Genomic DNA, 16,244 nt, shown 5'->3' on the forward strand with positions numbered 1-16,244 from the left:
ATGTGGTGCCTTTTATTCCCTTGATTTATTTACTCTGTGACTAGAATTCTGTGTCTTCTACTCACATTCACTCATTTTCCCCAGCCTTCACTCCCCTCCTCTCTGGAAAACCATCGATTTGTTCTCTGTATTTGCAGATCTGATTATGTTCTTTGTTTGTTTATTCTCATTTTATTTTATTGAGTTTTTAAAAAGTTTATTTAAATTCCAGTTAGTTAACATACACTGTAATATTAGCTTCAGGTGTACATTATAGTGATTCAGCACTTCCATACAACACCCACTGCTCATCAAAAGTGCACTGTTTAATCCCCTCACCTGTTTTATCCATACCCCCCGCCCCCATTCTGGTTACCATCAGTTTGTTCTATATAATTAAAAGTGAAATAATATGGTATTTGTCTTTCTCTGACTTATTTCACTTAGTATAATACTTTCTAGTTCCTTCCATGTCATTGCAAATGGCAAGATTGCATTCTTTTTATGGCTGAGTAATATTCCATTATATATATATACACCACTTCTTCATTACTTATTCATTAGTCCATGGTCACTTGGGCTACTTTCATAGCTTGGCTATTGTAATTATGCTGCTCTAAACATCGGGGTTCATGTATCCCTTCGAATTAGTGTTTTTGTATTCTTTGGATAAATACCTGGTAGTGCAATTGCTGGATTGTAGGCTAGTTCTATTTTTAACTTTTTGAGGCAACTCCATCCTGTTTTCCAAAGTGGCTGTACCAGTTTGCAATCCCACCAACAGTGCAAAAGGATTCCCCTTTCTCTGCATCCTCACCAAGTTGTTGCTTGTGTTGTTGATTTTAGCCATTCTGACAAGTGTGAGGTGGTATCTCATTGTAGTTTTTATTTGCATTTCCTTGATGATCAGTGATGTTGAGCATCTTTTCATGTGTCTCTTAGCCATCTGTATGTCTTCTTTGGAAGAATGTCTATTCATGTCTTCTTCCCATTTTTTTAACTGGATTATTTGTTTTCTGGGTGTTGAGTTTGGTAAGTTCTTTATAGATTTTGGATACTAACCCTTTATTGGATATGTCATTTGCAAATATCTTCTCCCATTCCATAGGTTGTCTTAGTTTTCTTGATTGTTTCCTTCTCTCTAATGAAGATTTTTATCTTGATTACATCCCAATAGTTTATTTTATGTTTTGTTTCCCTTGCCTCAGAAGACATATCTAGAAAGAAGTTGCCATGGACAATGTCAAAGAAGTTGCTGCCTGTGTTCTCCTCTAGGATTTTTATGGATTCCTGTCTCAAATGTAGGTCTTTCATCCATTTTGAATTTATTTTGTGTATGGTATAAGAAATTGGTCCAGTTTCATTCATTAGCATACAGCTGTCAAATTTTCCCCAAAAGTTCTTCTCATTTATTGAAGAGACTTTCCCATAGGATATTTTTTCCTGCTTTGCTGAAGATTAATTGACCATAAAGTTGTGGGTTCATTTCTGGGTTTTCTCTTCTGTTCTATTGATCCATGTGTCTATTTTTGTGTCAGTACCATACTGTTTTGTAATATAACTTGAAGTCCAGAATTGTGATGCCTGCAATTTTCCTTTTCTTTTTCAAGATTGCTTTTAGTGCTTGGGGTCTTTTGTGGTTCCATATAAATTTTAGGATTGTTTGTTCTAGCTCTGTGGAAAATGTTGGTGGCATTTTGATTGGGGTTACATTAAATGTGTAGATTGATTTGGGTAGTATAGACATTTTGGCAATATTTGTTCTTCCAATCCATGAGCATGGAATGACTTTCCATTTCTTTCTGTTGTCTTAAATTTCTTTATCAGTGTTTTATAGTTTTCAGAGTATAGGTCTTTCACCTCGTTGGTTAGGTTTTTGGTGCAATGGTAAATAGGATTGAGTCCTTAATTTCCCTTTCTCCTGCTTCATTATTGGTGTATGGATATGCAACAGATTTCTGTATGTTGATTTTGTATCCTGTGACATTAGTGAATTTATTTATCTGTTCTAGCACCTTTATTGGTAGAATCTTTCAGGTTTTCTATATATGGTATCCTGCCATCTACAAATAGCAAAAGCTTTACTTCTTCCTTGCTACTTTGGATGCTCTTATTTAATTTTATTGTCTTATTGCTGTGGCTAGGACTTCCAGTACTATGTTAAATAAGAGTGGTGAGAATGGACATCCCTGTTTGTTTCTGACTGTAGAGGAAAAACTCTGAGTTTTTCCCTGTTGAGGATGATAATAGCTGTGGGTTTTTCATACATGGCTTTTATTATGTTGAGGTATGTTCCTTCAAAGACTACTTGTGGAGGTTTTTTTTTTTTTATCATGAATGAATATTTTACTTGGTCAAATGATTTTTCCATATCTATTGAAATGATCAAATGGTTCTTATCCTTTCTTTTATTAATGTAGTGTATCATATTGATTTAAGAATATTGAACCACACTTGCAACCCAGGAATAAATTCCCCTGGGTTGTGGTGAATGAATTTTTAATGTATTGTTGGATTCAGTTTGTTAGTCTGTTATTGAGAATTTCTGCATCTGTGTTCATCAGGGATATTAGCCTGTAGTTCTCTTTTTAAGTGGTGTCTTTATCTGGTTTGGTGTCAGGGTAATGCTGGCCTCATAGAATGAATCTGGATGTTTTCCTTCCTTTTATGTTTTTTGGAATACTTTGAGAAGACTAGGTATTAACTCATCTTTAAATGTTTGATAGAATTTGCCTGTGGAAGCATTTGATCCTGGACTTTTGTTTGTTGAGGGTTTTTTGATTACTGATTCAGTTTCTTTGCTGGTTATTGATCTCTTCAAATTTTCTATTTCTTCCTGTTTCAGTTTTGGTAGGTTATATATTTCTAGGAATTTACCTGTTTCTTCCAGATTGTCCATTTTGGTCATATACAATTTTTCACAATATTCTCTTACAATTGTTTGTATATCTGTGGTGTTGGTTATTATTTTTCTCTCATTTATGATTTTATTTATTTGGGTCCTTTATCTTTTCTTTTTGATAAGTCTGGCTAGAGGTTTATCAATTTTATTTATTATTTCAAAGAATTAGTCCTGATTTCATTGAATTAGTTTTTTTTTTTAGTTTTTATATCATTTATTTCTGCTCTAGTCTTTATTATTTCCTTCCCTCTGCTGACTTTAGGCTTCATTTGTTGTTCTTTTTGTAACTCCTTTAGGTGTAAGGTTTTGTTGTTTATTTGAGATTTTTCTTGATTTTCGAAGTAGGCCTGTAATTGCTATTTACTTCCCTCAGGACTTGGCTGCATCCCAAAGGTTTTGGGCCATTGTGTTTTCATTTTCACTTGTTTCCATGTATTTTTTTTATTTCTCCTTTTATTTCCTGGTTGATTCAGTAATTGTTTAGTGGCATGTTATTCAGGTACATAGGGTCTTTCCAGGTTTTTTTGTTGTGGTTGATTTCAAGTTTTATAGTGTCATCAGAAAAGGTGTAATGTATGATTTAAGTGTTTTGTATTTGTCAAAGTCTGTTTTGGGACTCAATGTCTGATCTATTCTGGAGAATGTTCCACATGCACTTGAAAAGAATGTTTTCTGCTGCATTAGGATAGAATATTCTGAGTATATCTGTTAAGCCCATCTGGTTCAGGGTGTCATTCAAAGCCATAGTTTCCTTGTTGATTTTCTGTTTATATGATATGTCCGTTGATGCAAGTGGGTTGTTAAAGTCACCTTCTATTATTGTATTATTATTAATTAGTTCCTTTAGGTTTGTTATTGTTTTATATATTTGGGTGCTCCTGTGTTGGGTGTGTGAATGTTTATAATTGTTATATCTTCTTGTTGGATTGTTCCCTTTTTGATTATATAATGCCCTTTTTTGTCTCTTGTTACAGTGTTTGTTCTATATTTATTTTATCTTTTATTTTATTTAAATTCAATTAATGCACACATAGTGTATTATTAGTTTCAGAGGTAGAGTTTAGTTTCATATAACACAGCAGTTGCATATAACACCCAGTGCTCATTACATCATGTGCACACCTTAATGCCCATCACCCAGTTACCTCATCCCCCCCACCCATTTTCCCTCCAGCAACCTTCAGTTTGTTTCCTTTAGTTAAGAGTCTCCTATGGTTTGTCTCCCTCTCTGATTTCATCTTATTTTATGTTTCCCTCCTTTCCCCTATGCTATTCTGTTTTGTTTCTTAAATACCACATATGAGTGAAATTGTATGATAATTGTCTTTCTCTGATTGACTTATTTTGCTTAGCATAATACCCTCTAGTTCCATCCATGTCCTTGCAAATGCCAAGATTTCAATTTTTTGACAGCTGAGTAGTATTCCATTGTGTGTGTGTGTGTGTATTCATTCATCTATTGATCGACATCTGGGCTCTTTCCATAGTTTGGCTGTTGTTGCTACTATAAACATTGTTGGTTTGGACATTGCTGCTATAAACATTGGGGTGCAGGTGCCCCTTTGGATCACTATGTTTGTATCCTCTGAGTAGATATGTAGTAGTGCAATTGCTGGGTCATAGGGAATCGATTTTTAACTCCCTGAGGAACCTCCATACTCTTTTCTATAGTGGCTATACCAGCTCGCATTCCTACCAGCAGTGTAAGAGGATTTTCTCCACATCCTCGCCAACATCTGTCATTTACTGACTTATTAATTTTAGCTGTCCTGACTGGTGTGGGAGGCTATCTCATTTTGGCTTTGATTTGTATTTCCCCGATGCCAAGTGATGTTGAGCATTTATTTATGTGTCTGTTAGCCATTTGTATGTCTTCTTTGAAGAAATGTCTGTTCATGTCTTCTGCCCATTTCTTGACTGGATTTTTTGTTTTTTGGGGTGTTGAGTTTGATAAGTTCTTTATAGATCTTGGGTACTAGCCCTTTATCTGATAAGACATTTGCAGATATCTTCTCCCATTCTGTAGGTTGTCTTTTGTTTTTTTCAACTGTTTCCTTTGCTGTGCAAAAGCTTTTTATCTTGATGAAGTCCCAATAGTTCATTTTTGCTTTTGTTTCCTTTGCTTTTGGAGATATGTCTAGCAAGAAGTTGCTGAAGCTGAGGTCAAAGAGGTTGCTGCCTGTGTTCTCCTCTAGAATTTTGATGGATTCCTGTCTCACATTTAGGTCTTTTATCCATTTGAGTCTATTTCTATGTATGGTGTGAGGAAATGGTCCAATTTTCCCAACACCATTTGTTGAAGAGACTGTCTTTTTTCCATTAGATATTCTTTCCTGCTTTGTTGAAGATTAGTTGACCACAGAGTTGAGGGTCCATTTCTGGGGTCTTTACTCTGTTCCATTGATCTATGTGTCTGTTTTTGTACCAGTACCATACTGTCTTGATGATTACAGCTTTGTAATGGAGCTTTAAGTCTGGGATTGTGATACTACCAGCTTAGGTTTTCCTTTTCAATGTTCCTTTGGCTATTCAGGGTCTTTTCTGGTTCCATACAAATTTTAGTTTGTTTGTTCCAGCTCTTTTGATGTCTATTAGCATGATAAATGGTTTTCCATCTCCTCACTTTAAATGCGGAGGTGTCTTTGGGTTTAAAATGACAGCATATCAGTGGGTCTTGCTTTTTTATTCAGTCTGATACCCTGTGCCTTTTGATTGGGGCATTTAGCCCATTTGCATTCAGAGTAACTATTGAAAGCTATGAATTTAGTTTCATTGTATTACCTGTACAGTCACTGTTTCTGTACATTGCCTCTGTTCCTTTCTGGTCTATGTTACTTTTGGGCTATCTCTTTGCTTATAGGACCCCTTTTAATATTTCTTGTAGGGCTGGTTTGGTAATCACAAATTCTTTTAGTTTTTATTTGTCCTGGAAGCTCTGTATCTTGCCTTCTATTTTGAATGACAGCCTTGCTTGATAAAGTATTCTTGGCTGCATGTTTTTCTCATTTAGCACCTGGAATATATCATGCTAGTCCTTTCTGGCCTGCCAGGTCTGTATGGATTGGTCTGCTGCCAGTATAATGTTTCTGCCCTTGTATGTTATAAACCTCTTGTCCACTGAGCTGCTTTCAGGATTTTCTCTTTGTCTCTGAGATTTGAAAGCTTCACTATGTCGAGATGTTGCCCTATATTTTTGATTTTAAGGGATGTTACCTGTGCCTCCTGGACTTGAATGCCTGTTTCCTTCCCCAGATTGGGGAAGTTCTCTGCTATAGTTTGCTCCAGTATACCTTCTGCCCCTCTCTCTCTACTTTTCTTCTGGAATCCCAATTATTCTAATATTGTTTTGCTTTATGGTATCATTTATCTCTTGATATCTCTCCTCATTATCCAGTAGTTATTTCTCTCTCTTTTTCTCAGCTTCTTTATTCTCCATCATTTTTTTTTCTATATCACTAATTCTCTCTCCTGGCTCATTTATCTTAGCATTTAGAGCCTCCGTTTTTGATTGCCTGTCATTAGTAGCCTTTTTGATTTGACTTGATTAGATTTTAGTTCTTTTATTTCTCCATAAAGGGATTCTATAGTGTCATCTATGCTTTTTCAAGCCAAGCTTTTCTGTATACATTATTCTGAACTCTTGTTCTGACATCTTACGTATATTCATACTGATTAGGTCCCTGGCAGTCAGTAATGCCTCTTGTTCTCTTTTTTGCTGTGAGTTTTTCCATCTTGTCATTCCATCCAGAGAAGAATAGATGAACAAGGGAACAAAATACTAAAATTGCAACAATGACCCCAGAGCAATATACATTAAATAAATCAGAAGAGGCCTGAACCTGAAAAAAAAAAATTTAAGAAAAAAAGAATATAATGAAACAGGTGAACAGAACGGAGCAGTACACTGGGCCTTGTGTGTATTTTGATCTGTTTTTTAGAAAACTAGATCCCAAAATTGTAAAGAAAGAAAAACATATATGTAGAAAAATAAAATTATATACAGTGAAAGGATAGAGTGTAATTGGAAAAATGAATATTAAAAGACCAAAAAAAAAAAAAAGAATATCAACAGACAGATGAACAGAACAGAGCAATATACTATATCCTGTGTGTATTTTGGTCCATTTGTTAGAAGAAACTACATCCCAAAATTATAAAGAATGAAAAACTTATATATATACAAAAATGCAATTAAATACATTGAAAGGATAGAATGTAGCTATAAAGATGAATATTTAAAAAAAAACTTTTAGGGGCGCCTGGGTGGCTCAGTCATTAAGTATCTGCCTTCGGTCCAGAGCGTGATCCCAGGGTACTGGGATCGAGCCCCACATTGGGCTCCCTGCTCTGCTGGGAGTCTGCTTCTTCCTCTCCCACTCCCCCTGCTTGTGTTCCCTCTCTCGCTGGCTGTGTCTCTCCCTGTCAAATAAATAAATAAAATCTTTAAAAATAAATAAATAAAAAAATAATAAAAACTTTTAAAAAAGATAGAATATAATCAGAGGAGAACAGAGCAATACACTAGAATCTGTTTGTATTTTGTTCTGTTAGAAGAAACTGCATACCAAAATTGTAGAGAAAGAAAAACTCAAATACATACAAAAATAAAATTAAATACAATGAAAAGATAGTATGTAACTATAAAAATGAAAATTGAAAAAGACTGAAAGAGTTGATTAAAATAAGAAATTGGTTGAAAAGGAAAGAGAAAAAAAATTAAATTGAAAGGCTAAAGAATCATGGAAAAAATTCCTATTAATTCTATATACTATTTTCCCCTACCCCTGGAGTTTTGCAGTTCTGTGTGATCCATAAACTTGGTCTTAGCTGGATATTCTTGTTGATCTTATGAGGGAGGGTCCTGTTTTGCTGATTCTCGGGTGTCTTTGCTCAGGGGGCCAGGCTAAGTAAGGGGCTCTGGATTGCTCTCTGCGGAATTTGTTCCCTGAAGGCTTTCCACACTGCTTTGGAGGATGAAAATGAAAATGGCAGCCTCCCAATCTTTAGCCCTGGCACTGAAAGCTCTCACCCCCTACCCCCCACCTATTCTTCAGTGCATCCTCAGGGAAAAGCAGTGGATCACTCCTGTCTCCCTGGACTCCATCTGCACTCCGTGCTCACCCAACCTATGACCAAGCATTTCAATCCCAGACATATGACCCTACTTCAAGTCCAAATGCTGCAGGCTCCTGCTGCATGCACCTGCACCGCTCATCCTGGGGGAGAAAGGGGGTCTCGCCATGGTTCTGCCATTTGTTGGGCCCCTGCTTGGAGAGCAGTCACCTGACCTGTGCCGCAGTTTGTGATTTATGGCAACACTGGGCTGAAAGCCCATTCTGGGGCTTGCTGATTGCAGCCAGCTTCCCCTATCTGATGCCTGGGAACTCTGATGCACTCAGGCACCCCCATTTTTTCTGTGGTCCCATGGATCCTGAACCCACTCTGTCCCACCTAGGATTCCAACCTGCTTCTCCACCTGAATGCCTGTCAGGCAGGGTTGTCCCTCACTGGCGTAGACTTCTAAAAGTTCCAGTTTTGCGTTCAGCTGCTGTATCACTTTCCAGTAGCCACGTTACGGAGGCTCCCTCCCGTGCTAGGTTTATCTTCCCATGTATCACCTTGGATCACTTCTTTGCACCTCCTACCTTGCAAAAAGTCATCACTTTTTTATTTGTAGAACAACAATTCTTTTCTAATTCTCTGGTTGAGTTCATAGCTGTTCAGAATGATTTGATAGCTGTCAAACTGAATTCCTGGGGTCAGACAAAACTAGTTTCCTACTCCGGAAAAGCACTCAACATCAAAATTTCTGGAATGCAGTTACAGCAATGCTTAAGGAAAATTTTATAAAAATACTAATATTAGACTATAAGGAAGTTATTAAACCAGTACTCTAATATTTCACCATAAGAAAATAGAACAAGATTAAATTAAATACAGATAAGCAGAAGAAAAGAAAAAGTAATGATAGAAAAAGAATTGAAAATAGAAAGATCTGAAACTAATCATACACTATATGTTAATTAATTGAATTTAAATAAAAAAGAAAATAGATCTATAAAGTAATAACATTGAAACCAAAAGATTTTTGGAAAATACCAATAAAAGTGGAAACTCTCTAACCAAACTAATCAAGAAAAAAGAGAAGACTAAATTATTATTATCAGAAATGAAAGTTATGGCCTCAGTGTGTACTCTAGACACATCAAAAGGATAATAGTGAGATAATACAAGTAGTTATTCCCATAATTTTAACAACTTAAATGTCTTGATTTTTGAAAGACATGAAATACTCAAGTTGAACAAGAAGTAAATAAGTTGAATAGTCTTATATTAGTTAAGGAAATGGAATTTCTAGTTAAAAACCTTCCATTAAGAGAACTCTAGATCCAGATGATTTCACTGGTGAATTCTATCAGATATTTAGGAAAGATATAATATCCATTTACACAATCTTTTTTTCAGAAAATACTAAAGGAGGAAACACTTTGCAACTCAATATATGGGATCAACATTATTCCGATATCAAAACTGTACAAATACATTACAAGAAAAGAAACTATAGACCAATATCCACCATGTGCACAGACACAAAAATGCTCAAAAACTATTAGAAAATTAAAATCACACATGTATAAAAGGATAAATACATCATAACTAATTAGGGTTTACCCAAGGCATGAAAGGCTGGCTCAACACTTAATTGTCAATTTAGAGACTAAAGAAGTAAGACCACATGATTGTCTTAATGGATGCAGAGAAAACATTTGACAAAATTAAATATCCATTCATGATAAAAACTCTCAGCAAACAAAAATAGAAGGGGATTTCCTTAATCTGATTAAAGGCACCAATAAGGGTAACATTAAACTGATAAAAGACTGAATGCTTTCATCCTAAGATTGAGAGCAAGGCAAAGATGGACATTCTCATGACTATCATTACATTAGAAGTCCCAGCCAGAGAAAAAGGCAAGAGAAAGAAGAGACCTGTATTTTTAAAAGGAAGAAATAAAAAACTGCCTCCATGTGCTAAAGACATGGCTTTCTATAAAGTAAATTCTAAAGAATCTATAAAACAAGCTCCAAAAAATGATAAGTGAAGGCCACAGGCTTCAAGTCAATATATAAATTCAGTTGTATTTCTATGTACTAGAAATATATGGTTAGAAATAAAAAATTTAAATATGCTGTTCATGATAACACTTATAAACATGAAACACATAGGTATGAATATAACAATATATACACTTCTATAATTATAAAACTGATGAAATAAAATGTATAAACAAATCATAAATTGGAACACTTAATATTGTTAATATGTCGGTTCTTTCCATACTCATCCACAGAGTCAACAAAACCATGGTGAAAATACCATCAAATTTTTGAAGATATCAACAGACTGATTCTAAAATTTGTATGGAAATGCAAAGGAACCAGAACAGCCAAAAACAATTTTAAAAAAGTCATGTTGAATTTTACAAAATACATGTGGATCAGTATAACAGAAAAATGACTCAGGGAATAGACCCACAAGTGTACAAACACAATTAAGTGGAGGACAAGTAGTCTTTTCAACATATTGTGCTGAGACAAACATTTACCTGCAAACATTGAACCTCAACCCATTTCTTACATCTTACACAAAATTAATCCACAGTGGATTGTAGATCTAAATGTACAATCTAAAACTATGAAACTTCTAGAAGAAAATATTGGAAAAGTTTTGTGACCTTAGCTTAGTAAAGATTTCTAAGATACGACACCAAAAACATAAAACAAACAATTGATATATTGTACTTAATCAAAATTAAAAATTTCTACTCTGCTAATGAAGTGACAAGCCACATAATGGGGGAAGAATATTTGCAATTATATATCTGAGAAATGACTTGTATTTTAAATTTATGAAGAGTTCTCAATACTAAGAAAAAAAATGATCCCATTTAAATTAGCAAAAGATTTGAACAGATACTTTCCCAAAGAAAATATGTGGATACCAAACACATGAAAAGATGCTCAACACTGTTAGTTATTAATGGAAATAAATGAATACATAAATAGAAAGAAAAAAGAAAGAAAGAAGAAAGAATAGGAAAGAAAACCTGACAATTTCAAGGGCTCTTGAGGTTGTGGAACACTGGAACCGTCATGCATTACTGATGGTAACGTAAAATGTACACCTACTTTGCAAGACCATTTGGCAGTTTCTTTTATAAAAGTTAAACTCGCATTTATCTTATGACCCTGAAATCCCACATCTAGAATCACTTATGCTTCATTCTGTTAATCAAATAACTGAGGTCAGCTCAGGATCAAAAGGAGGGAGGGAATAGATCTTGTCTCTTGATGGGGGAGTGGTGTGTGTATTCAGGGTGGATGGGAAGGAATCGATTATGTTCCTGTCATAGAACAGCTACCACCATCTGCTCTCTGGCTTGAACTGTAAGTCCCTCCCATGTACAAAATACCCACCTCTTCCCAAGAGCCCCCAAATCTCGTCTCTTTATGGCCTTAGCTGAAAGTCCAAGATCTTGCCTTTTAAATCAAGTTCCCATGATATTCCCCAGGTATGGTTCTTTAGATACAGCTGTTGGAGTATGATTCTTCTTGATCCGAAAATAAGTTATTAGTTCTCTGTCCCCATGTAATACATACAATGGCAAGACTTCCACAGGGTAGCTACAATAGACCCTTTCATTCAATAGGTAGAAGTAGGAGAAACAGCAGTCAGTGCTGTTTCAGCAGGTTTGGCTAAGTGAATACAACAAAATAAAAGGGAGCAAGAAAATTGGCCATGGAATTTAAGCTGGGAAAGGAGAGAGGTAAAACATCAAGGGAGTAAGGGACAGTAAAAATATTGGTAGGATCATTGGATTGGAGATCCTATTGGAGTTGAGTAATTCTTAAACTTGAAGCATTAGTTAAAGTGAGTGCATCTCCAGCTAAACCTGTCATCAAGCCCTGTTGATTGTCTCTCCTAAATATAGGGCAAATCTACCTACTTCCCAAACTCTTATCCTAGTCTAAATAACATTTTTTGCCTTGACAGGAATATTGCTTTCTAAGTGGCTCACCTGCATCCAGTCTGAACTCCTTCAAATCCAATCTGTACACTGTACCGAGAGTAATATTCATAAATGTCAGGTCTGGTCAAATCACCCTTCTGCTTTAAAATCTTCTTTTTCATTCTCTTAGGAGCGATCTCTCATTACTGAATTCAGTCATATCCTGTATAATGTTCACCTCATTTTCTTGGCATTGTGGTTCCAGACACAACTCCCAATGCACCTCTGGCCTCAAGGGGGAGCACAAATTGTTCCGTCTGCAGGGAATCCTTTTTCCTCCACTCCTAGTTAACTTCTGTTTACCTTCGGATCTTAGTTCCCAGTGTCACTTCCTCAGGGAAACCTCCCCTGATTTTCCTGTTTACATCAAATTCTTCTATTAATGTGATAGTCACTCTTTTGCAGAGTAATTTTTATGGTTGCAATTTTAATGTTTGTGTGATTGTTTGATTAATATATACCTCCCCCACTATTCTGTAAAACTCCAAGATTCAGGAGCTCTACATCACTGGCACTCGGCACAATACTGGCATATGAGTGCTCAATAAATATTAGTAGAATAAATGAATGAATACATTTTATGCATCCATTTAATCCTTTCATTAAGATTTCTGTATATGTTGTTTTCTTTTGTGTGTGAATGGGTTAATAATATTGAAGGATTATAGATCATTTTAATTATTCACTGTTTATAATTCTTTAATTTTGTGTTACCTCCAAAGACAGTATCCATTGACTATGAGATAGAAAGAAATTATTATACTTTAACCCTTTTACCCCACTTCCCTTTCTCCCTTCACTCAATTTTGATTCTAGTATTCTTAGTTCTTCTAATCATTACCTTTATACTTTAATATAATACTTAATTACCCTTAAAATGATTTGTTGATTCTCTCCCACTGTGAAAGTGAAGAAACCAGAGTTTTTCAGTAGAAATGTGTTTTTTAAATTTTTTTTTACTAAGATAACTATTCTTTAATATTGTCATGGTTTGTAACATTTGTATTCTCTTCTTTAATCATAATCCCCAGAATTGTTTAATATCAGGCTTTATAATTCAGTATGTTATCTCTACTCACTTTTGATTAGTGAAGTTTATTCTTTAATGGTTTTCTTTAATAAGACCTCATGGGAACTCTATTTCCTAAGGTTTTTGTTTGTTGTTTGTTTTCATTATTTTGTAGGCTGTTTATTTTGTGGACGTGGAATCTGGGACTTTCAACTGGATTGGCCTTGATGTGGCCCATGCAATAACATTTTATCCCCCTGGGTCATGACAGTCTCTTTAGACTGTAGTTTCAATGCTGCTTTCATTTCAGAAAAGTTTTCTTTTGAATTTTTTTCTTTACCAAGTATAATGAATTCTTAAGGAACATTAATTTTTCGTTTCTTAGATTTTATTTTAATCTATATTTTTTCTAACTCTTTTAAGCTCTTTGATTTTTTTTTTATCTCCTCTGAGATATTGTAGGTTTAGACTGCCTTAGTAAAGCAAATTTTGCAATTAAGTGGGTCAAATGAATTTTTTGATTTCCTGGTGCATATAAAAGTTATGTTTAAGCTATATATAGCCTATTAAGTGTACAATACATTACATCTAAAAAAGCCATCTTAAACTATCTAAAATCCCATCTAAAAAGCCATACTTCGATTAAAAAATACTTTTTTGCTAAATAATACTAACCATCATCTGAGCTTTTAATGAGTCATAATCTTTTTGCCAGTGGAGGGTCTTACCTCGATATTGATGGCTGCTGACTGATCAGGGTGGTGGTCAATGAAGGCTGGGGTTGCTGTGGCAATTTCTTACAGTAAGATGAAATGAAGTTTGCTACAACCATTGACTCTTCATTTCATGAATAATTTCTCTGTAGCATGTGATGCTGTTTGATAGCATTTTATCTACAGTACAACTTCTTTCAAAATTAGAGTCAGACCTCTCAAACTCTCACTGCTTTATCAACTAAGTTTGTAGAATATTCTAAATCTTTTTTTGCCATTTTAACAGTCCTCACAGTATCTTCACCAGGAGTAGTTTCCATCTCAAGAAACGATTTTCTTTGGTCATCTCTAGGAAGCAACTCCTCATCTATTAAAATTTTATCACAGGATTGTGGCAATTCAGTCACATCTTCAGACTCCATACATAATTCTGGTTCTGTTGCTCTTTCCACCACATCTGCAGTTACTTTCTCCATGGAAGCCTCCTCAAAGTCATCCATGAGAGTTGGAGTCAGCTTCTTCCAAAGTCTTGTTCATGTTGATGTTTTTGACCTCTTCCCATGAGTCATGAATATTCTTAATGGCACCTAGAATGGTGGATCCTTTCCAGAAGGTTTTCAGTTGACTTTGCCCAGATTCATCAGAGAAATCACTATTTATGGCAGCTATAGCCTTATGAAATGTATTTCTTGAGTAATATGACTTGAAAGTCAGAATTACTCATTGATGCATTGGCTGCAGAATGGATGAAAACATTCTGTCGTACATCTCCATCAGAGTTCTTGGTGAACAGGTGCATTGTCAGCGAGTGGTTATATTTTGAAAGGAATCTTTTTCTGGGCAGTAGGTCTCAACCATGGGGTTAAAATATTTAGTAAATCATGTTGTAAACAAATGTGCTGTCCTCCAAGGTTTGTTGATCTATTATAGAGCACAAGCAGAGTAGATTTAGCATAATTCTTGAGGGCCCTAGGATTTTTAGAATGGTAAATGAACATTGGCTTCAACTTCAAGTCACCAGCTGCATTAGGCCCTAACAAGAGAGTCTCTCCTTTGAAGCCAGACACAGACTTCTTCTCTCTAGCTATGAAAATCCTAGATGGTATCTTCTTTCAGGGAAGACTGTTTTTTGTTGTTTAGTGTAGCCATCCTCATTATCTTAGCTAGCTCTTCTGGATACTTGCGGCAGCTTCTACATCAGGACTTGCTGCTTGTGAGTCACATGTGAGAGACATGTGACTCTTCCCTTTATTTGAACACTTAGAGGATATTGTAAGGTAATCAATTGGCCTAATTCAATATTGTGTCTCAAGGAATAGGGAGGTCCAAGGAGAGGATGAGAGATGGGGAATAGCCAGTTGGTGGAACAGTGAGAACATACACATTTATTCATTAAATTTGCTGTCTTTTATGGGTGTGGTTTGTGATACCCAAAACAATTACAGTTGTAAGAGCAAAGATAACTGATCAGAGATCTCCTTAATGAACATAATAATAATGAAAAAGTTTCAAGTATTGTGAGCATACCAAAATGTGACATAGAGACATGAAGTAAGCAAATACTGTTAGAAAAATGGCACTAAGAGACTTGATCCAGGCAAGGTTGCCACAAAACTTCAATTTGTGAAAAATACAGTTTCTGAAAAGTACAATAAAACAAAGTGCAATAAAATGAGGCATCCTGTATTTCTTGAATTTCTCCAATTTATTTTTCATCACTTCATATTTTCTGTCATTTATTTCTTTGCATAACTCATATATATTTTCTGTCATTTTACGAAGAAGTTATATCTTTAAAAATTCATAGAAAAATTTGCTCACACTTTTACTACTTCATGGTATATAGCCTATTATGTATATGATATATACCTTGTGTCATTTCCCTTTTCTTTCTTTTTGAAGTATTTTCATATAGGTCATCTCCTGCTTTATTTTAAAACAAAATTATTATATATTATTATTATTATTATTATTATTATTACTATTATGTTAAGATTTTATTTTTAAGTAATCTGTACACCTAATGTGGAGCTTGAATTTACAACCCCGAGATCGAGTCACATGTTCTACCAACTGAGCCAGCCAAGCACCCCAATTATTAATATACTAACTGAATATGCTAGAAATTTGAAAGGATACTGTGGAGGAGGAACTAAGGGTTTTAGTGAGGTATGATAGAAGCTGAGTTTGGAATGTTGTCTCTGAATCACCTCTCACCTGTTGGGATGACTCTCCTGGATTCCTGGGCTAACTACTGGCTCAGAGCAGCCATATTTATTAATTTTGGTCATTTGTCTTATGATTTATCCTTTTCTTTTCATTACATAATGGGAATAGTCAGGTGTTTTGCTGCTTCCCACCTCCTCTTGCCTTGATTTTTCTTTCATTCCACCACACATGGCCTACTTATTCCAGAGGTGCTATATCTGTGTATTTCCCTCTAAGTTCCTTTCCTTGGTCATTCTGTAGAGTGAGTGTTCACACACTCCCATCAAAGTAAAGATCACTAGTTTTGTTCTAAGTGTATCCACGTCCTTTTGACACTGCTGAGCTTAGTGACTAGCTTAAGAT

The sequence above is a fragment of the Ursus americanus genome, chromosome 24 (assembly GCF_024610735.1).
Source record: "Ursus americanus isolate L20-20 chromosome 24, mUrsAme1.1.p, whole genome shotgun sequence".
Taxonomy (NCBI): Eukaryota; Metazoa; Chordata; class Mammalia; order Carnivora; family Ursidae; genus Ursus; species Ursus americanus.